The 22230-nt window shown below is 41.2% G+C and overlaps 2 protein-coding genes across 3 annotated transcripts in view; both read right to left on the bottom strand.

Moving 5' to 3' along the window:
* The window catches only part of LOC306647874 (insulin growth factor-like family member 4), a 454704-nt gene that overhangs the window by 4441 nt on the left and 428033 nt on the right, over positions 1 to 22230 (bottom strand). The window lies entirely within an intron of this gene.
* Positions 1 to 22230, bottom strand: part of LOC306648507 (insulin growth factor-like family member 4) — a gene marked incomplete at its 3' end in the record, with an annotated part of 178131 nt that overhangs the window by 4000 nt on the left and 151901 nt on the right. The gene's annotated exons all lie outside the window — the stretch shown is intronic.

The following is a 22230-nucleotide window of genomic DNA, read 5'->3' as shown; positions in this document are numbered from 1 at the left end:
AAAGGACCTGAAATTCTGATGGAAGATTATGTACAGTGTAATCTACTTATAGAATATTCCTGGATGGGCCAAACTGTAAAGATGGAGAACAGATTGTTGTTTCCAGGGGTTAGTAGAGGTGATCACAAAAGGGACATCATGGGTGAACTTTTAAGGGTGAAGAGATTGTTCTGTGAAGAGTGAACATTAGGGAGCCTGAGAAACAGGAGGGGCTTCAGGAAAGTGGATGCCTGCTATTGCTGCTAGCTGTGGGTCCCTAACCCCCACCAGCAGCCTCACACAACCAGAACATCCAAGGGAGTGAAGTGAAATTCTCTCTGGTTTTGCAGCATGTGGGTATTCTTCACTGCACAAATTTCTACTGTAAAAAATATTTTCTGAGAAAACTTGGCAATGCTAAGTCAAATAAAGTTATCTTCATGAAAATATTTACAGGGCACAGTAGAAACAGCTGGGCGGAGGCATGCCAGCTGCTCCCCTGCTGGGGTGTTTCTGGACTTGTTCCTACCTACTGACTCCTCCGCTTCTTTCCTCTCATGCTCCTGAGGGTTTACCCTGGAAAGGTCCCAGTGGTGTTTCTGCTATGGTGCTGATAATTTAGATCTTATAGCTGGGGTTGTGGCTCAGTGGTAAAACATCTACCTAGCAGTGTGAGGTACTGGGTTTGATCCTCTGCACCACTTAAAAATTAATAAAATAAGGGTATTTTGTCTGTATACATATGAAAACATGGACACATTTTTATTCACAATGTATCTTCCTATAGGACATGTTGGTTTCAGTGTAGAAGGAACAGGTCATGTTTTCCAGCTCTTTTTAAAAAATATTTTTTAGATGTTGATAGAGCTTTATTTTATTCATTAATTTATATGTGGTGCTGAGGATCAAATCCAGTGCCTCACACTTGCCAAGCAAGTGCTCTACCTCTGAGCCACAACCCTTTCTGTTCTTGTAGAGTGCTGTTTATCACACATATGGATATCCATATGGATTGTTATGGGGTGCAACTTAAGAACAGACCGATCACCACTGAGAAGTCCAAATTTGAGAGTCTTTATTAAGCCGGTCAGCTGACTGTCTCACACAATGTCCCCAAAAATGGCTATTGGGGGAAAAGCCCCGACCACAGGGTTGTAGGGGTTCTTATACCAAAAATCCACATTAATCATAAGTGTCTGTTGCTGTGATGCAAAATTACACATTAACATCATGAGATCATCGACAGAGGGGGAAGTGGGTCAAAATGACCCTTATGTAGGTACAAACTAAAGAATGGTTGCTAACATCCACACAATCACTGTTCACATGGTATGTTGTTTAGGAGCAATAGGAATCAAAGGAGAGCAATTCTTCACTACATAGGAGTTGCTGTTGTATTTTATTAAATATGTCACAGTAAGTAACTGATGATGGGCACAGAGGCGGGGTGTTCCCATGGGAGAAACTTATTTCCTACATAACATGGAGTCTCAGAGCAAAATGAAGTCTGTTTAGTCATTTCCCTTAGGGTCAGGCCTATAACATTCTCATGGAGCCAGATCTGTCAGCCCATCACATGGATATCAAGTCAGATCTCAACATCTAAGTACAGTAGTTGTCTCCAGTGCTTTATATCATGTAACAACCCCCAATGGGCCTTTATGTGGCTTTTTAAGACTAGTTTTTTGATATTTGGGGAAATTGCATGGAGTTGCTGAGTGAGCTAGAAGTAATAGCCTATATATCCTGAAGACTTTCTATTCAACATGTTACTAGAAAAGGATTCTATTTGATGGCAATTCATAAGGATTATGCCCGAAATTTTCAATTTTCATGATGTTTACAAATGTATTTACTTTATTTGATGCTTATAAATCCTGACATGAAAACAAATCAGTTTTTCATGGAGTTTGAAGAGGAAACAAAAGCTCAGAGAGGTTAAGCACTTTGAGAACAACCCCACAGCTTGTGTTAGAGCTGAGACTCAAGAACCATGAAAAGGAATTGTGAACACATTAGAGGAAACTATGAGGTGACTAAAGCCAGGAACTAGGAACAGCATCAGTCTGTGGGGAGTGTCATGGGCGTTGCACTACAAGGAGGAAGGGAGACTCATTTTCAATTAGTAAAAATCATGTACTGGAGGTTTTCTGTATCTACACGTCTTTGATAAGAAGAGTGGGGGAATACACATGAGTCCTATGGGTGCAAAGCAGGTGCATCACTGCACCAGAGTGGAAAACGAAGCAGGTGAGGATGGTGGGAAGGGGTGCCTGAGTGAAGCCTGAGGAGAGCAAAGTCACTCAGGTGAGGGGCCAGGCAGGGATGAAAGCTGGCACATGGAGGCCTGGTTGGGCAGGTGTAGAAAGTTACTGTTGGACTGATGGGGAGAGTTGGGGAGGAGGAGGTGCTGGAGGACACGCAGGGCCAGGTCCTGGCGGGTGTCAACTAGAGCTGGTACAGAGTCATTCAGCAACTCTGAACTGTAAAAACCCATAATGAGATCTGCAGCCTGGACACAGTGGCACATGTATGTAATGCTAGTGGCTCAGGAGGCTGAGGCAGGAGGATCGTGAGTTCAAAGCCAGCCTCAGCAAAAATGAGGTGCTAAGCAACTCAGTGAGAACCTGTCTCTAAACAAAATACAAAATAGGACTGGGGATGTGACTCAGTGATTTGGTGCCCCTGAGTTCAATCCCTGGTACCCACATTCCCCCCCAAAAATAGATTTGTATTCTTCCCAAAGCAAGTCCCACTTCTGCCATTCTGGGATGTCTTCGCCCCACACACTTGGGACGAAGGCTGAGAGGTACTTTACTGGGCACCATGCCCTGGGCTCTTTTATTACCTTCTTTACAGATTTATTCATTTTGAAATAAATGTTGGCTTGTGGGTGTTGGGGGCAAATCTCCATGTCCTCTTTCATTTCCACACATGTTGCCATGAGACCGTGACTGTCCTCCTGTTCCACAGTCTTTTCAAGGATGTCAAGTAGTGAGCAGTAGAAGACAGAGTTAGTGTCTCCCTCCAGGGCAAAGCAGAGCACTGGTCAGCGTCCTGCATCACTAGGATGCCCTCTGATATCTTCCTACCTGACAAAGGCCAGGCAGGTTTATTGCCTACTATCAAAAAGGTGCTACTAACCTGGGCACAGTGGTGCATGCCTGTGATCCCAGTGACTGGGCAGACCGAGGCAAGAGGGTTGCAAGTTGAAGGCCAGCCTGGGCAATTCAGCAGCACCCTGTTTCAAAATGAAAATGAAAAGGTCTAGGGGTGCAGTTCAGTGGTAAAGAGTCCCTGGGTTTTGTCCCCTGTACAAAACAGGTGACATTTATAATATACTCCATTTTACACCCCTGATTTGTCTTTTTCAATATATGGCAACTCAGAAATGGTCTACCTCTTGCAGAAAACAGATATGGGTTTCCAGCTCCTGTCTGTGTGGGATGTACTTCATATTCCAGCCTCAATTTCCCCTGTAGAATATGCACATTGAATATCGCATGTCCTTCTGTAGTTGGAGGGGTGGGGACTGTGAATTGAACTCAGGGTACTTGACCACTGAGCCTCATCCCTAGTCCTATTTTATATTTTATTTAGATACAGGATCTCACTGAGTTGCTTAATGCCTCCCTGTTGCTGAGGCAGCTTTGTACTCACAATCCTCCTGTCTCAGCCTTCTGAGCTGCTGGGATTACAAGTGTGGGCCACCATACCTGGTCAGGTTTCTCTCTCTTTTGTGCTGTTTTTGCTATGATTAATGGGCCTGGGCTTTGGTCTAAGGGTCAACTGGCCCATTGGGCTGAGACTTGGCCTAACTGAAGAAAGACATCTGGTCTAGTGTTGGGAATGAGTGTGTCCCCTCAGGAAAAGCCGTACCTGGTGACTTTGTAGATCAAAACAATGTGTCTAAGCTGCTTACCCTTGTTAACATGCAAATATCCAAACCACTCTAGGCCACCCTACTGTCTGGAAATTTTATCTCCTTTGCAGTTTTGTGGCAGAGGCACACCCAGTTCTCAGAAATAGAACACTGCACAGAGGCTTGATGGTGATTTGATAAATGCACAGCAGAGCTGGTTCTCTCTTTCCATTACAGGAACAGCACTGGTAGTTTCAGGGCCATCCTAGTCTATGTAAGTCAAGGCCAAGCAATGAATAATGCTCTCTGAGAGACACACAGGTAAATCTAAAAGAAGGTTTCTTGGGAGTGGTGATTTGAATTACAGTCTCTGATTCTCAGGTGACAGAAGCATGCCTCTGCTGGGAACTCCTGGTACAAAGGCATGAGTTGAGACTGCCCCTTTGCTATGGTGACTTCCTGTTCAAAGGAGGTTCCGGACTTGCCGTAGGATGATCAGCCTTGACACTGAACTCAGACAGCAGCTACTGGGGGTAGATAATCATGAGCAAAAAACAATAATCATAATTGTATGACTTCCTAGAACTTTGTCCTTCAGCCTGCTTACTTTGAAGAAACTTTCTCACAAAGAAGCCCTTTTGATGTTTGAACCTATATAATAAACATACTGAGCTAGCTCTGGGTCATCCATCCCTCATCAGGGAGTGAAGAAACACTGGGTCTCAGCTTTTTCTCTATGTGTGTCTGTTTGTATTTTCTCTACTTCCCATTGCCCCTTGCAAGGCTTTCTGAATTAACAGCCATCCAGGTTGTGGCAAAGGTTGAAGATGGCAGAGACAACAAGGAAGGACTCAGAGGTAAGGCCAGGGGAAGTGAAATGCCATCTCACTGTATTGGAATGTATCCACAAAGTGGATTCCAGTGAGATTTACTACACCACATTCCCTTCTACAGGTGACCTTGGCACCCCAGCTTCCTCTGCTGGAACCCAGGCCCAGGCTGAATCATCCAGGGCTCTCACTCAGAACTCAGCCTTGCAGCAGCTTCAGGCACATAGAGCGGCCTCATCTGAGTGCCTTGAGACCCAACTGCACTGAACATTGTGTCTCCCTGTCCCAGGGGCCAGACGTGTGCAATGGAGCCCCCAGATAATTCCAGCTCCAGGTATTGAGTCACCTCAGCCTTCACATCTTTCCTGCTGAAGCCCCAAAAATCATGGAGCAGAGACACATTATTGCTGACCCACAGATACTTTATGCCACTACACTCTGGTGGCTACTAGTGAAGCAGCATTTCCCTAGGACCAAAAGTGGCACATGGCCAAGAAGAGCTGCAGCACACAGTTTTGGCTTGGTCCGCAAACAGTAGAAGACTGTGGAGGAAATGCTCATGAAGCCTGGAGGGCCTTGGTCTGACTTGGTGGAAGCTTGGATAAGAGGGGAAGCAGTAAAGAAAACTTGAAAAGAAAGGAAATCATTACATGCTTGTGGAAAGTTCCGTAAAAACGACACTCATTATAGTATTGAAAATAATAAACATACCTAATGAAAACATGGAGTCAGTTGAAAATATTTCTAGGCAGAGTGTTCTGTATAAAAATTTATTTTAGCCACATTTAGTAAGAAGAAAGATGTAAGATGGAATAAAAAGAAAATGTCCAGTTTCCAGGTTAATTTTTAGAGCATATACATAGAAGTGTCAGAACTTCCTAGATTCAAAAATAAAACAGTTTCCAAACTCCTGTCTCTCCTAATGGCAAGTTTCTCAAATTTTTTGAAACTTTCTCATTAAAGATGGAATCACAGTGAGGCTGTTTGTGTTTTTTGAAGTCCTTGTGACTTAGTTTGGTTTTGGTTGCTCTAACAGAACAGCTGAGTGTTGGTGCGTTATAAGGAAAAGAGGTTTTATAAGCTCAGAGTTTTGGAGGCTAAACCTCCCAGATGGGTAGCCTCATATCCCAAGTTCTGATGAGGCTTCCCAGCTCTGTCACTCATGGTGGAGGGCATCAGGGTGGTGTTCACCTGATGGGGAAAGGACACATGTGAGACAGGAAGTGGGAGAGAGGGTCCAGCCTATATTTTACAAAAATACCAACCTGTTTCTCAGAACTCAGCAGGGTTGGCCAAGAACTACATCCTTCTGAGGACAGTACCCTGAGTGAACCAAAGATTCCACCATCTAAACACCTCCACAGTGGGACCAAGAATTCAGCACATGAGCTCTTGGAAGACACAATCAAACCATATCCAGACCATCACACCTCAGAAATGTACAAGGGGATGCCCCACAGAACCTTTTAGCAAGAGAGGATGCACTCTGAGTTTCTCAAGGGCATATCATGCAGATCTTCCCTGCCAAACTGGGTGCTGAGAATCTATTGTGTTTATATTTAATAAACACAATAGATTTAATATATTGTACTTTTTAAAATAATTCAAGTTACTTATAAAGAAGTTCTGTTTAATCTGGGTAGACAGATACAATTAAGAAGTATTAATTAATAGTCAAAATGGCCGTACTACCAAAAGTGCTATACAGATTCAATGCAATTCCAATTAAAATCCCAATAAAGTATGTCACAGAAATAGAGCAAGCAATCATGAAATTCATCTGGAAGAATAAGAAACCCAAAATAGCTAAAGCAATCTTTAGCAGGAAGAGTGAAGCAGGGGGTATCACAATACCAGAACTTCAACTATAATACAAAGCAATAGTAACAAAAACAGTATGGTATTGGTACAAAAATAGAGAGGTACATCAATGGTATAGAATAGAGGACATGGACACAAACTCAAATAAATACAATTTTCTCACACTAGAAAAAGGTGCCAAAAATATGCAATGGAGAAAAGATAGTCTGTTCAACAAATGGTGCTGGGAAAACTGGAAAAGCATATGCAGCAGAATGAAACTAAACCCTTATCTCTCACCCTGCACAAAACTCAACTCAAAATGGATCAAGGATCTCAGAATCAGACCAGAGACCCTTCACCTTAGAGAAGAAAAAGTAGGTCCAAATCTTCAACATGTCTGCTTAGAATCAGACTTCCTTAACAGGACTCGCATAGCACAAGAAATAAAAGCAAAAATCAGTAACTGGGATAGATTCAATTTAAAAAGCTTTCTCTCAGCAAAGGAAACTATCAGCAATGTGAAGAGAGAGCCTACAGAGTGGGAGAAAATCTTTGCCACTCATACTTCAGATAGAGCACTAATCTCCAGAATCTATAAAGAACTCAAAAATCTCTACACCAAGAATACAAACAATCCAGTCAGCAAATGGGCTAAGGAAATGAACAGACACTTCAGAGAAGAAGATCTACAAGCAATCAACAGATATATGAAAAAATGTTCAACATCTCTAGTAATAAGAGAAATGCAAATCAAAACTACCCTAAGATTCCATCTCACCCCAATTAGAATGGCGATTATTGAGAATTCAAGCAACAACAGGTGTTGACGAGGATGTGGGGGAAAAGGTATACTCATACATTGCTGGTGGGGATGCGAATTAGTGAAACCACTCTGGAAAGCATTGTGGAAATTCCTCAGAAAGCTTGGAATGGAACCACGGTTTGACCCAACTATCCCACTCTTCAGCCTATACCCAAAGTATTTAAAATCAGCATACTACAGAGATGCAGCCACATCAATGTTCATAGCTGCTCAATTCACAATAGCCAGATTGTGGAACCCACGTAGATGCCCTTGAATTGATGAATGGAATATTACTCAGCCATGAAGAATAATAAAATTATGGCATTTGCGGGCAAATGGATGAAATTGGAGGATATCATATTAAATGAGATAAGCCAATCTCAACAAACCAAAGGATGAATGATCTCACTGATAAGTGAATGATGACACATAATGGGGGGTGGGAGGGGGGCAACAATGGAGGAAGGATGGAGTGTATAGAGGGAAAAGAGGGGTGGAAGGGGTGGGGGGAAGGAAAAAAATAACAGAGTGAATCAAACACCATTATCCTTTGTAAATGCATGATTACACAAATGGTATGCCTTTACTTCATGTACAGAGAAACATGTGTCCCATTTGTTTACAATAAAAAAAATCATAAAAAAAACTCCAGAGATCTCTCACCCTCTTTCTGCTATGTGAGTTTACAACTAAAATTCTTGTTGTACTCCCAGAGCAGGGGACGCACCAGAATGTGACTCTTCTGACCTGGCACCTGATCTCAGACATACACCCTCCAAAGTGTGAGAAATAAACTTCTGATTTTTATAAGCTGCACACCCTATGGTACTATATTACTGTAGCCCAAACTGACCAAGACACCCTGTCTCAAGTAGAAGAGAATTCCATCTGCCTGACTGCTTTCAAACTGGCACATTGGTGGTGGTGTTTTCCCCCTATTTTCACACTCAAATGGATGGCAGCTCTTCCTGGGCCTCAAGCATGCTGCCCTTCACTGGAGCTGCACCAGGGACTCTCCTGACTGTCAGGTCCTTGAACTTGGACTGGAACTAGCCATTGGTTCTCCTGCATCTCCTGTGCACTGACTCACTCTGAATGTTTGTTCTTTAGCCACCATCCAGGTTCAGGTATCTTCTTATAGGAATAGAAAAGGGATTAATTTCCCATTAATATCCCATTTGAGGCCTCCTAAATTGCTTGAGGCAATTTCTGTACTTTCACCCAGCCCTGCTTCTTGCATGCCTTTTAATGAGCAGTTGTCTGAAGGAGATAACTGGAGGGTGGCAGAACTCGTTCTGTGCTTGGCCCCCTTTGCTGACCTGAAATGCTTCTCCAGGTATGTTGGCTGCACCCCAAGCACCTTGGTCCCTGCAGAATTATCCTTCCTTTTCCACAAAAGCTAGAGTATTCCTGACCTTTTTTTGGAGGCTTATTCCTGCCTACAGAATTTGAAGCTCTAAAGGCATCTTCATATTTCATTCTTCTAGATCATTTTTCACCCAAGTCAACAGTGTTTTGTTTTGTGCAATTATCTTTAACCTGCTAGGCTTTCTGTAAGTTTACTGAGGGGAGTCATCCCACTAGACAGAAACCACGCTACACATCTTTTTGATACAAGACCTTCTGTCTATCTTCAGGCCCCTGTGAGGGAAAATGACCTTAAGATTTTTGGGAGATTCCAGGTTGGTCATGCACTCTTGTGCTGAGAGGGTTAGGCAGCCCAAATCCACAGGGACAGGAGACCCTGAACTTCAGACCCTTCTAATCCTCGCCTTCTGTACAGCTTCAAATGACTGTCACTATGTGTCCTTTTAATATCCTTTGTAAACATAACCTGAAGAGAATAGATTCTTAGCACTCTAGAGTTTGGCAGGGAAGGTCTGGGAGATAAGCCCTTGAGATACTCAGAGGGCATCCTGCCTTGCTGAAAGGCCCCGTGGGGCGTCCCCTTGGGCATTTCTGAGGTGAGATGGTCTGGGTGTGGTTTGAGAGTGTCCCCCAAGAGCTCACATGCTGGAAACCTGGTCCCACTATGGTGGTGTTGAGGTGGTGGAACCTTTAAGAGGGGGCCTAGTGGCAGGTAGGGTCACTCAGGGTGCTGCCCTTGAAAGGGACTAATGTACTTCTTTGCCCACTCTGGTGACTTCCTGAGGAAGAGGGTTGTTATTATTGTAAAAAGTAAACGGGGCCCCTCTCTCCTGCTTCCTGTCTCACATGTCATCTCTGCCCATCACATGAGCCCCCACCCTGAAGCCCTCCACCATGCTGTGTCAGAGGCAGGAAGCCTCATCAGAGCAGGAGACATGGGGCCACCCAGCTGGGAGGGTCAGGCTCCAAAACTTTGAGCTCTAAAATGGCTCCTTTTATTATAAATCACCCAGTTTCAGATGCTTTGTTAGAGCAACAAAAACAGACCAAGACATTAGGTCTCCCAAAATCAAATAGCCTCACCTTGATTTTACGGTTACCAAGACATTTTCAGAAAATTTGAGAAACTTGCCATTAGGAGAGACAGGAGTTTTGAAACTTTTATTTTTGAATCCAGCAAGTTCTGGCACCTGTATATATATGCTCTAAAATTGGCCTGGAAACTGGATATTTTATTTTTATTCCATCTTACATTTCTGTTCTTCCTAAGTGGAACTAAAATAAATAAATTGTTGGATTATTTTGCCTATAAATATTTTCAACTAACTCCATGAGTTCATTAGGTATGCTTATTGTTTTCAATAATGTGACAAGTGACATTGTTACTACACTTACCACAAGAATGTAGAGTTTCTTTCTTCTCAGGTTTCCATTACAGTTTTCCCTCTTCTTCCAGCTTTCAGTAAGTCATACTGAGGCCCACCAGCCTTCATGAACCTTTCCTTCATAATCCTCTTGTGTCTATGCAGACCTAAGCCAAAACTGTGCTGCAGGTCTCCACACAGGGCTGCACTTCACAGCCACATGCCACCTTCTGGCTTAGGAAAATGCTGCTTCACTAGTATCCACCAGAGTGTAGTGGCAAAAAAGAACACTTTTACTATTTCCATGAAATCTGCAGGTCAGGAGCAATGTGTCTCTGCTCCATGATTTCTGGGGTTTCAGCAGGAAAGATACAAAGGCTGGGATGACTAAATACCTGGAAGCTGGATGTATCTGGAGGCTCCATTGTGCATGTCTGGGCCCTGGGACAGGGAGATGCAACACTCAGAATAGCTGGGACTTGGTCTAAGCACTCAGATATAGCCTTTCTACGTGTCTGGGGCTGCTGCAAGATTGGGTTCTGAGTGGGAGCCTTGGATGATTCAGCCTGGGCCTGGATTCCAATAGAGGAAGGTGAGGTGGTAAGGTCATTCTGCAGGAGGGAATGTGGTATAATAAATGTTGTAGGGGTCCTCTTTTAAATACACTCCCACATGCTGAGATGGCACTTCACTTCCCTTGGTCTTACCTCCAAGTCTTTTCTTGTTCTCTCTGCCATCTTCAAACATCTTTAAGATTTGCCTGTGCATCTCACAGAGTGCATTGTTCCATTGTTTGACCCTGAGTTCTGCAGACAAGAATGTCCCTGAAACTACAAATACTGTTCTTGTAATGGAAAGAGAGAACCAGCTCTGCTGCGCATTTATCAATTCACCATTAAGTCTCTGTGCACTCTTCCATCAGTTTCTGAGAACAGGGAGTGCCTCTGCCACCCAACAGCAGAGGAGATGCAGTTTTGGCGAGTAGACTGGCCTTGGGTGGCACAGATGGCTGCATATTTATAAGAGTAAACAGCTTAGATACATCAATTTGATCTAAAAAATCACAAGGTACAGCTGCTTTTGAGGAGACACACTCATCCCTGCCACTAGATCACACTTCTTGCTTCAGTTTGAACAAGTCTGAGTGCAAAGGGCTGGGCTCAAGTCCAGGACCATTTATCTTTGCAAATATACCACAAAATAGAGGGAAATCTTACCTGCAGATGGATGTTCAATGTGCACACTCTGCAGGGAAATCGAGGCTGGAATATACAGTGCAACTCCTCACAGACAGGAGCTGGAAACCCATATCTGTTTTCTGTCTGCAAAAGGCAGACCTTTTCTGAGTTGCAGTATATTAAAAAATAAAGGCAAAGTGGGGGCACAAAAATGTAGAGTACTTTGAATACCACCGTTTTTTTCATACTGGGGATGAAACCCAGGGGATCTTTACCACTGAATTGCATCCCAAGATCTTTTCATTGTTATTGTGAAACAGAGTTCTGCTGAATTTCCCAGTCTGGTGTTGATCTTGTGATCCCCTGCCTCTGTCTCCTGGTCACTGGGATTACAGGCATGGGCCATGGCATCCAGTTAAGTAGTGCCTTTTGATGTGGGCCCTAAGTCTGCTGCCTGGCCTTCATCCTGGCGGAAGATGGCAGAGGGTATCATAGTTGTATAGGATGATGTCGAGTGATCTGCTTTCCTCGAGGGAGACACTACTCTGTCTTCCACTACTCACTGTGTGATGTCTTTGAAAAGACAGTGGAACAGGACAGTCGCTGCCTCACAGCAATACATGTGGAAATGCAAAAGGTCATAGAGGTTTGCCTCTGACATCCACAAGCCAACATTTATTTAAAAATGAATAACTGTGTAAAGAAGATAACAACAGTGCACAGGGTGTGGTGCCAGGAAAAGTGCCTCGCAGCCATGATAGACTTAGTCCTGAGTGTGTGGTATGAAGATGCCCCAGGATGGCAGAAGTGGGATCTGGAGAATGTAGATCTCATTATGGGTTTTCACAGCTCAGAGTTGCTGAGGACTCCCCATCAGCCCTGGTGACATCCTCCAGGACCTGGCCCTGCATGTCCTCCGGCATCTACTCCCCTCCCTGACAGACCCCCATCAACCCAACAGTTACTTCCTACATTGCTCCAAACAGCCCGTTCTGTTCCAGCTTAGTTGCCTATTCCTGCTTGCTGCCCTTCCTTGCCCTTCACCTAAGTGACTCTGTTCTCCTGGGCTCCTCTCAGGCTTCTCCTGCCCACCGTCCTTGCCTGCTCCAGTTGCCCTCTCTGGTGCAGTGATTCATCTACTCAGCCTCATAGGACTCATGCTTATGCCCTCACTGTGCTTATCATGACAGCAGGTGACACTTCTGATTTTTTGCTCAACCTGGATCCTTTTGACATTATGAATCACATGCACAGGTAAGGAAAACCTCCAGTACATGATTTTTGCTAATTAAAAATGAAAGTCTTCCTTCATCCTTGTCTTGCAATCCCCATGACACTCTCCAGAGACTGATGCTCTTCCTCGTTCCTGGATTTAGTAACTTCATAGTTTCAAGTAATGTTCTCACAATTCCTTTTCGTGGCTCTTGGGGTTCAACTCTACGAAAAGCTGTGGGATTTGTTTCAAAGTACTTAACCTCTCTAAGCTCCCATTTCCTCTTCAAACTCAATAAAATAATGATGTGTGCTCATGTTAGGATCTATAAGCATCAAAAAAGGTAAATATATTTGTAAACACCATGAAAATTGAACTCTCCAGGCATATTCCTTATGAATTGCTACCAAATTGAATTCTTTTCTGGTAACATTTTGGGTAGAAATTTTTCAGGACATAGGATTTTATATGCTATTACTTCTATCTCATTTAGCAACTCCAAACAATTTCCCCAAATATCACAAAACTAGTCTTATAATGCCACATAAAAGTCCATAAGGGGTTAAAGACTGATATAAAGCACTGGAGACAATTTAAATGTTAAGATTTGACTCAATATTGTGCCTAGATGTCTAATGGACAGCATTCTACAAGAGCAGGAAAACATGACCTCTTCCTTGTACTCTGAAAACAATGTGTCCTGTAGGAAGATATGTTGTAAATGAAATGTGTCAATATTACCTATTCCAGGATCTAAATTATCAGCAGCATAGCAGACAGGCCACCAGGACCTATCCAGGGCAAACTCTCAGGAGCATGAAAGGGAAGAAGTGAGAGGAGTCAGGAGGTAGGAACAAGCCCAGAAACATGCCAGCAGGGCAGCAGCTGACAAGCTTCCTGCCCATCTGGTGTACTGTAAAGATTTCCATGCAGATAACATCATTTGACTTAGCATTGCCATGTTTCCACAGAAAATGCTTTTGTAGTAGAAATTGATGCAGTGAAGAATACCCAGCCACTGCAAAATCAGAGATAATTTCACTGACTCTGTTGGATGTCCTGGTTGTGTGATGCTGCTGGGTGGGAGGAGGAACCCACAGCTAGTGCAACAGCATGCGTCCATGTGCCTGAAGCTGCTCCTGTTTCTCAGGCTGTCTAATGTTGTCTCTTCACAGAACAGCCCTTCACTCTAAAAGGCTTCCCAATAATGTCTTTTTTGTGATCACCTCCTACTAACCCCTGAAAACCACAGTCTGTTCTCCATCTTTGTATGGAGTTTGGCCCATCGAGGAATATTCTATAAGTGGATTACACTATACATAATCTTTCATCAGGATTTGAGACACTTTGGTCTCCATTTATTGAGTTTGCCTTTGAGATCCATGGGCTGTCTATGCACTCATCTGCTGATGGACATTTGCAGTGGTTCCTGTGTCTAATTATTAAGAATAAAAGTGCTGTAAATGTTCATGTACTTTTTCATGGGGAGGTAACTTTTTGGTGGTTTTTTAAAGTTTTGTCCTGTTTTTCTGTTTTGAGGGGGTTTGTTTGTTTGTTTGTTTGTTACTGGGATTTGATCCCGGGGACATATAACCATTGAGCCACATGCCCAGCCCTTGTTATTTTTTTTTTTCTTTTGAGACACAGTCTCACTAAATTGCTCAGGGTCTTGCTAAGACTCTGAGGCTGGCTTTGAACTAAAGGTCCTCTTGCCTCAGCCTCTTTAGCCACTGGGATCAGAGGCATGCATGTCATTGTCACTTGTATCCATTTAAGGAGAATGTTACAAGGAAGTCTTTCCTTACCACCCAACCAGTGGGGGAAGTAGGAGACTTTCTAACTCGGCCCACTCATGGCTCAGCTGCAGGGTGTAAAACTGCCAGCCTGCAGCACAGTGTTGCTGATGTGATGATGAAGTGTCTGTCACCCTCACTGCAGTCAGGGGGACCCTTTGGTTTGAGTATCATCCTGTGCATGAGGAGCTGGCACTGTTATGGGGCAAAACTTAAGAACAGACCTATTACCACTGAGAAGTCCAAATTTGAGTCTTTTTTAAGCCGGCCAGCTGACTATCTCACACAGAGTAGGGGTATTCCCAAGGGAGGATCATTGCCTACCTAACGTGGAGTCTCAGAGCAAAATGGAGTCTGTTTAGTCATTGTCCATATAGCCTGGCCTACAACTTTTCCATGGAGTCAAATCTTTCAGTCCATCACATTCCCCACTGGTTTTATGTACGTAATCAAATCATTGATTTATTATTAGTGTAGAAGTGATGGTAGTGTGTACATAACACCATTAGTTTAACAGATTGGATTCTTTCTCTAACATATGTAGTTAAACAGTTTGTCATGCATGGTCCAATTAAAAGCCCCAACATAACTAGGATGAGAGGTCCCGTCATCGTGGTTACTAGAGTATTTAACCAGGGGGACCAAGAGGACAGATTTGGGTACAAATTTACCTTAAGTTTTTGACTTTTCCTCCCTTTTTTTGAGTCTTATCCTAATCAAAGATAAACTATCACGAATGACACTTGAGTGGTTAGTATAGAAACACTACGTCTCCCCTAAGGCCGTACATAATCCTCCTTACTTTAGTAACAGCAAAGTTAACCCTCTTCTGTTTTATAAAACTACCTCAACAGGTGAGTAAAGGGAATTTTCTAAGCAGCTTATGGAGTTTTAATTTTGCTTATGTTTGGATTTATTTGTCCACTTAAGGTTTTGACATTTTGGTCTCCTGCAATGAGTGGAGCAGTCCCTACACAGTGCAGCCAGTTATATGTAGTCCAACTAGGAGGGGAACTAAGAAAGGGGACACTCTCTTAGATCAATGTATTAGCTCCAGATGTTCCTCTTCTCCCTCCCCAACCTAATAGTGCACCTGGGGAATGATGTGAACAGTAACACAGAATTCATCCCATTTGGTGATCTCAAAAAGTTGAAGGGCCAGGCATGGAGTTACTCCTGATGTACAAATAAACCATGTTTCCTCAGGGGCCACAAGATGATTGTCATATGGGCCTGAGGAAGTCCCAAGTACCACAGTAGAGGTATAAGAATCACTGATTTATCTTTTAAATTAGGTAAGAGGTTGTAGTGGCCATTCATATGCATTAATTTGACCAACAAAATATGTTGTTTTAGTAGCTCAGGTCTTATACTCCAAGCAAAAGAAAAAAGCATGATTAACATTTTTCCGTCTCATCTTTAAAGGGTTCTTGGGGTCTCTGAGGGTTGTTCATTCTTCTGTTGTCTTGACTCAGATGTGATGAATTGATATTGCGAATAAGGTCCCCTTCATTTCAGCCAGGTGTTATTCCTTTTTTCTGGAACTATTTGACAAAGATGTAGTCTCCTGGCTGGAATGGGTGTTGGAAATCAGTGATCTCTTGGGGCTGAACCTGTTGGAGAGACTTAACAACAGGTTTGAACAGGAGCAGGTTATCTTGCTAAGGATGGAGAAAAGGCTCTGGAAGCGTTAACATTTTAAATTCTCTGAAGTCATTTGTCTCCAATTTTTTGGACCAAACTGGCCTTTATTTTTGTGATTCAACCCAATTACCTACCTATATTGACTGTGTTTTTAATTTTTTTATTACCCCTCTAATTTTAGGAACTTCTTACTGCTGAAAGGAAAAATGGCAATGACTGCTGTTGCTGCTTAAAGCTGAGAGGGGGAAATATAGGATGGGGCAAGCAGTTTGGAGTCCCTTTTTAGAAATTGGGTCTTTGTAGGGATATGAGTCTGGTTCTATGAAAGAAAAAAATCATGAGTACAAAATAAATAGCATCTGGAACATGTCAATGAATACCATGAAGATGATAGAAATGAATAATCTCTTACCAGAAGGTGGAACAACTGAGATGTTGTTCCCACAACAAGGCCTAAGAATGCCTAACTAGGCTGGAGAGGATAAGGTCTTTATTTGTAGATCTTTATCACTGTTGGAGTGATCAGGAATGTAAACACAGCACTTAGTTAAGTTACCTAATGTCATCTGATTTTTGTAAAATATCTTTTTATTGGTGTGCTCCTCTCTTTGTTTAATAGAGATCCTTTTATTTTTGTTACTGAGGGTTAGAAAATCATACTAGCAAACATTGATTAAGTCTACCTTATAGGAGGTTAGAAAAATCTTTAGGTCTTAAACTGATTAAAAACTTATAACTGGCAGTTTGTCTTGATAATTATCTGGCATGTTTGTCTAAGAATCTTTTTTGTTTCCTCCAGTTTTATTTATTTTGGGGGGCTAAATAAAGTGGCCTCTTTAGTGGCATTCATTAGGTAGAGTCTCCTTGATGAGGTGGCTTCCTCTGAAAGCATTAGGAGTGTCTCCTTTTACAATGACCATCCTCCACATCAGGTGTGCTGATTGGCTTTTTATTTTCTAGTGGTCTCATCAATCTCCCTGATCAGAAGTCGTGTGGTCCAGAGTTGTAAAACTTCTTAGAGAAGTTCTCTTGTTCCCTGGGTTCAGACTGACTCTGAGGGCAAGAGTCAAGTATTGGTTTTTTTGGACCCTTTATTTAATCTCAATCTTTAAGTCTTGATCTTAAAATCCAGCAAGCCAGGCTCAGTAAACCAGTCATAGAGTAAGAGTACTGGGCTTAATATCTATGACTTTATAGTCATCAACTTGTTTTATTTAATTGGGGTCTATATTATCTGTCCTATAGGTGATGGCTTATTATCTCAAATTAAATCAGATTGTTTGTTCTTGAAGCTGTACCTCTGGAAAACATTAATCTGGAAACTGTTATAGAGTTTACAAGGAAAATACAAAATGGAATGAACAACAGTAAAAACATATTTAGTTGTGTAATAGCTATCTTAAATTTTGGCTGAGCTATACATTATATCACCTGTTTGGGATCACAGTAATTTTACAGCAAAAAAAAAAAACAAAAACAATCTTTTGAATATAACTTTAAATGAGCTGAAGTCTGGCTTATTTTGGAGTCACTCTAACATGTAGTGAGGTGGAAGGCAGAACCTTATCTCAAGTAAGGCAGGGCTCTTCATATATCTTAGGTAAAATCTTCTTAGCCTGGAGCTGATCTTTGTCTTCTTTTTTGAATATCAATTTACAAAGTTCACATATATTGTTTTCTAAATCTACATAAATTTTAGTTAACAGAATATGATATTTTACATCTAAAATATGAATCACATAAAGTTGAGAGAGATTTTAACTTTCCTTTTGTGTAGTAAATTGGAAAAAAGTTGTTTGACAACATTGACCTTTAAACAAATCAGTCTCTCAGTAACTTTTAGAAATACATTTGTATTTTTATCCCAGTGTAGAAGGTAACATAAGGTTCAGTTCCAATTATAGAACATTAAATGATATAAATATAACTTCCATAAAATTTGCTATTCTTATAAGATTAAAATTACCATTACAACATTAGTTTGGACAACACCAGCTTGATAAAATGTTCTTTTAAACTTTTATTTTAAAGACTTGTATACATGGAAGATATGACCCATATCTACTCATATTATATTGAGTAACAGAATCATAATTACATTGATGTTTTTATATTAAACGAGTTTAGTTTTTGAAGAAAATATGTAATGTAATACAATACTCTAAAAGTTGTTTGTTTAACCAGAGTTGTACAAATCCCCAATTTTTAAGACTAAATGTTCTAGAGAATAAAACTTAACAGACATAATGTTAGGAGTAAATTAATATTTTAAGAATTTTTTGTTATTTCAGCATATAAACTGAACTTTGGTTTATATCAGTATATTAAGTTTTGGCCTTAGAAAAATCCACTTAATAGTTTTAACTGTTGTTTATTCATGTATACACACGAACTTCTTAAAATTTACCCTAATTTATACTTTTTAGCTAGTTAATTAGACCCTCTTGTTGTTTACTTAGATGTATTACAGTTTTATTTTATCACATAAAGACATTTTTAACTAGAAACATTATTTTCTTTTACTAAATATAGTTTTATATCTAGAACCTTTCAAATTTTTAAACTGCTGATCCCCTTTTTAAAAAATTTATATTTTGAAACAACCCTTGTAAATTTCTGAATTAAGGTAAATTACTCCATTTTAATAAGATGAAACACTTTGTTATTTATAGAACTCTATTTAAATTATAGTTGAAAATTTTGAACACTTTATGTAGAATTATACCACTTGAGACTTTTAGTAACCTTGGTTTTAGTTATGACACAAAGTAATTATAAACCCCTTCTTTATTTATTAATTCACAAAAACACCAATATAATGCTGTAAATTTGTTACCCTATGGAAATTATGGAGTTAAGAGTATTTGATGTTATATTTAGCAGTTAGCATTTTAACTCTCTAATCCAGTTAGATGTCTCTAACAAACACTTCCATGATCAATCCCATATATGTCAAATCTAATTTAGTTATTTTTCAAAAATCAAGGTATCAAAGAAGGGTATTGGGCAGCATCAGTCATTTCTTCCCAGTTGAAGAAAAATCTAGAAACAATGGGTATTAGACATTTTATAACATTAACATTTTATTATTTTTGACCGCCTAGAAACAAAACTGTGCTAGTAATTTGAATGCCATATTTTTGTTTACCCAATTTAAAAAACTTTTAAATCATGTGAATCAAAGGCATTTGGATCCATTTTTTAAATTTTAATTTATGAGCTCATATGTCAATTTTGGTACCAAATATATGTAGACATTACAACACACTGGTGTACATATACATAAAGCAAACAGATAGACAAAGGCCTTGTAGCTTATTTTTAAAAACCCATTAAATTGAGATGTAACCCTTGCACATTGGCCTCTGAATGAAACAGAGGATTAGAAAGACTTCATAGCTGAAAATAGGTCTGATCAAAAAATTAACCTACATCATTTCGTTTCTATGGTTGTACATGATGTAAATTCATACTATTCATACATACTTATTCATACTATTCACACATACATGTACATAGGGTAGTGATGTCTGTGTCACTCCACCATTTTTCACACCACCCTTTCTCTCATTTCCCTCTACATAATCCAAAGTTCCCCCATTCTTCTCTCACTCCAACCCCCAAACCCCATTATATATCATTCTCCACTTATCAGGGTAAACATTTAGCCTTAGGTTTTTTTGGGCTTGGCTTAATTCACTTAGCATGATATTCTCTAATTTCATTCATTCATTTATTTCTAAATGCCCTAATACTATTTTTCTTTATGGCTTAAAAAAATTCAAAGATAAATAAAAAAGAAAAAAAGTGCTATAAAACTGGAAAATAAACTATGGAATAAATTTGATAAGATAATATCCTTAAAATAATCACATGAAAGTTTACATTTTGGTCCAATACAATTATTTGAACTTTGAAGAAAATTGACCTAGGCCCAACAGATCAAAATGATGAACTTAAAAACTAGAATTTTAAAAGTCCTTCTGACCTCCATCCTGATGTGGTCCCGCTCATCATAGATGAAAAGAATTAAGAGAATATAGACAAAGGCCATGCCCCATCCCTCCCTGAAAGAATTTCCCAAAGAGACAGCAAGGGAGCTGCTTCCATTGGTCTCCTGGGAGAGCCTCCTCAGGTTGGGGTCTTGTTCTAAACTGTTTTTCTGGTCTCTTGGATAGCACCCATCAAAATTTTAGCCTGGCATTTTGGTGGGCCACCTACAATAGTTGGGAGTTCCTGTTGGCAGTCATTTACATTTCAATGTAAGCTTTAGTGAATATGGTTAAAAATCTTTTTAAACTTTTTATTTTTTCCAAATTTGAATATAAGACCTTTGATCAAGATGTCCAGGCTGCCCAAAGACAATTTGGTGGTCCCCTGATGGGGTCATCTTAACTTCAAAGTTGACCATTCTCACAGAATTTAGAGAGAGAAAAGATATCACAGCAGATCCCGTTGTCAGTGGCCCTTGTCAGGAATTCCTGGGAGTACAGGATGAGCATGAGGGAGGCTGACCCATGTCCACACTCAAGGGCAACAAAAAACAGAAAACAATGAACAAACACAGAACAGGTAAGACACCAAAGATAATGACAAGTGGCCACTCCTGATTCCTGACCTGAGGGCCTGGGCAATATCTTGCCACAGTCCTGGACTTGGGAAGTAATGCTATGTTCAGCCTTCCTCAGAGTCCCCAGATACGACCTGGCAGAAACGGACTTACCAGTCCCAGGGGCAGGGAGGGAGCGCAGAAACAGGTGACTCTCAGAGAATTTAGTTAAGTCCTGGGGTGGGGCTGTGCAGACCATGCAGCCTGGGGCTGAGGAACATCTCTCAGAGGCCTTCACCTAGGAGCAACAGTGCAGCCTCAATCCTCAGCAGGAGTCTCCAGGTCAGCGGTGAGCAGTGGCTATCCATCAGGCATCAAGGATCTCACTGGGGCCTCCAATTGTTATGCAGCACAACTTAAGAACAGACCAATCACCACTGAGTAGTCCAAATTTGAGACTCTTTATTAAGCTGGCTGGCTGACTGTCTCACACAATGTCACAATAATGTCTATTGGAAGAACACCCCTGACAATAGGGTTGCAGGGTTTTTTAATACCCTAAGTCAGTATATGAATCATAAGTGTCTGTTGCTATGATTTAAAATAAAAAACTAACATCATGAGATCTGAAATATTTAGCAGAGGGGGAAGTGGGTCAAAATGACCTCACTTAGGTACAAAGTAAAGAATGTTACTAACATGTAAACAATCATTGTTGACGTCACTGTTAACATGGTACATTGTTTAGAAGAACAGGAATCACACAATTTTTTTATTATACAAGAATTACCACTTTCTCATTTTGTATTGCCAAACAGGTCATGCTAAGTAACTGATGTACTTAGTACAGAGGTTGGGCATTCCGATGGGAGAAGCATTTCCTATATAACATGGAGTCTCAGAGCAAAACGGAGTCTGTTTTGTCATTGCCCATATAGCCTGGCCTATAACTTTTCCATGGGGTCAAATCTGTCAACTTGTCACAACACCTGTGGCTCACCTTGCTTTCTGTCTACACAAGTAATAAACTCTGACTCTACAGAGGCCATGCTGGTTTTTTACTGGCAGAATCTACCAGCACTGATTCTTGCTGGACAGCAGGTTCTGTGGGAACTTCCACGAAGACACTTCAGTCATAGAGAAGAATTCTCCTGCTGATCAACCTTATTATTTTCCTCCACACTTAGTTCTGTTCACCTGGGGATTTCTCTCTCTCTCTCTCTCTCTCTCTCTCTCTCTCTCTCTCTCTCTCTCTCTCTCTCTCTCTCTCTCTCTCTCTCTTTTTGTGGTGCTGGGGATTGAACCCAGGGCCTTGTGATTACAAGGCCAGCATTCTACCAACTGAGCTATCTCCGCAGCCCAGGGATTTCTCTTTCATGTGATCATGAACTGCTGGGTTGCCATCTCAAAGTCATAAATGTGGCTTCAACTAATTAGCTAAGACAGAAATGATCTGTTTTACCAGAATTGTTTTGTATAAATAAGCATTTGGCAGTGGGATGAGGGTGTTTTTTTCAAGAGGCACTCCTGTTGGGGTGCAGGGACCAGGAGAAGGCATGGTGAGAACCTGACACAGAGACATCTGCAGAAGGAAAGGTGGGTGAGGCTGCATGTGTGGCAGATAACTCAAGTACTGCACATAGAGTTTAAGGTGGAGGAGGAGGAACAGGGGTCTCCCTGATGCTACAAAGCACTTCTGTGACTCTAATGCTTTTGCCTGATCCCTCCTCCACCCTCCCAGGCTTTTCACTGTGGCTCAGAGGAAACCCCTGGAAAACAGGGTGGGGAGGGGCACACTGTCAGAACACTCCTGGTGATAGCTCCTCACACATAATACTTGTC

This window comes from Sciurus vulgaris (genome assembly GCF_902686455.1).
Source record: "Sciurus vulgaris genome assembly, chromosome: 17".
NCBI classification, from domain to species: Eukaryota; Metazoa; Chordata; class Mammalia; order Rodentia; family Sciuridae; genus Sciurus; species Sciurus vulgaris.
Note: the sequence above shows the minus strand (reverse complement) of the source record. Positions and strands in the feature narration are given on the sequence as shown.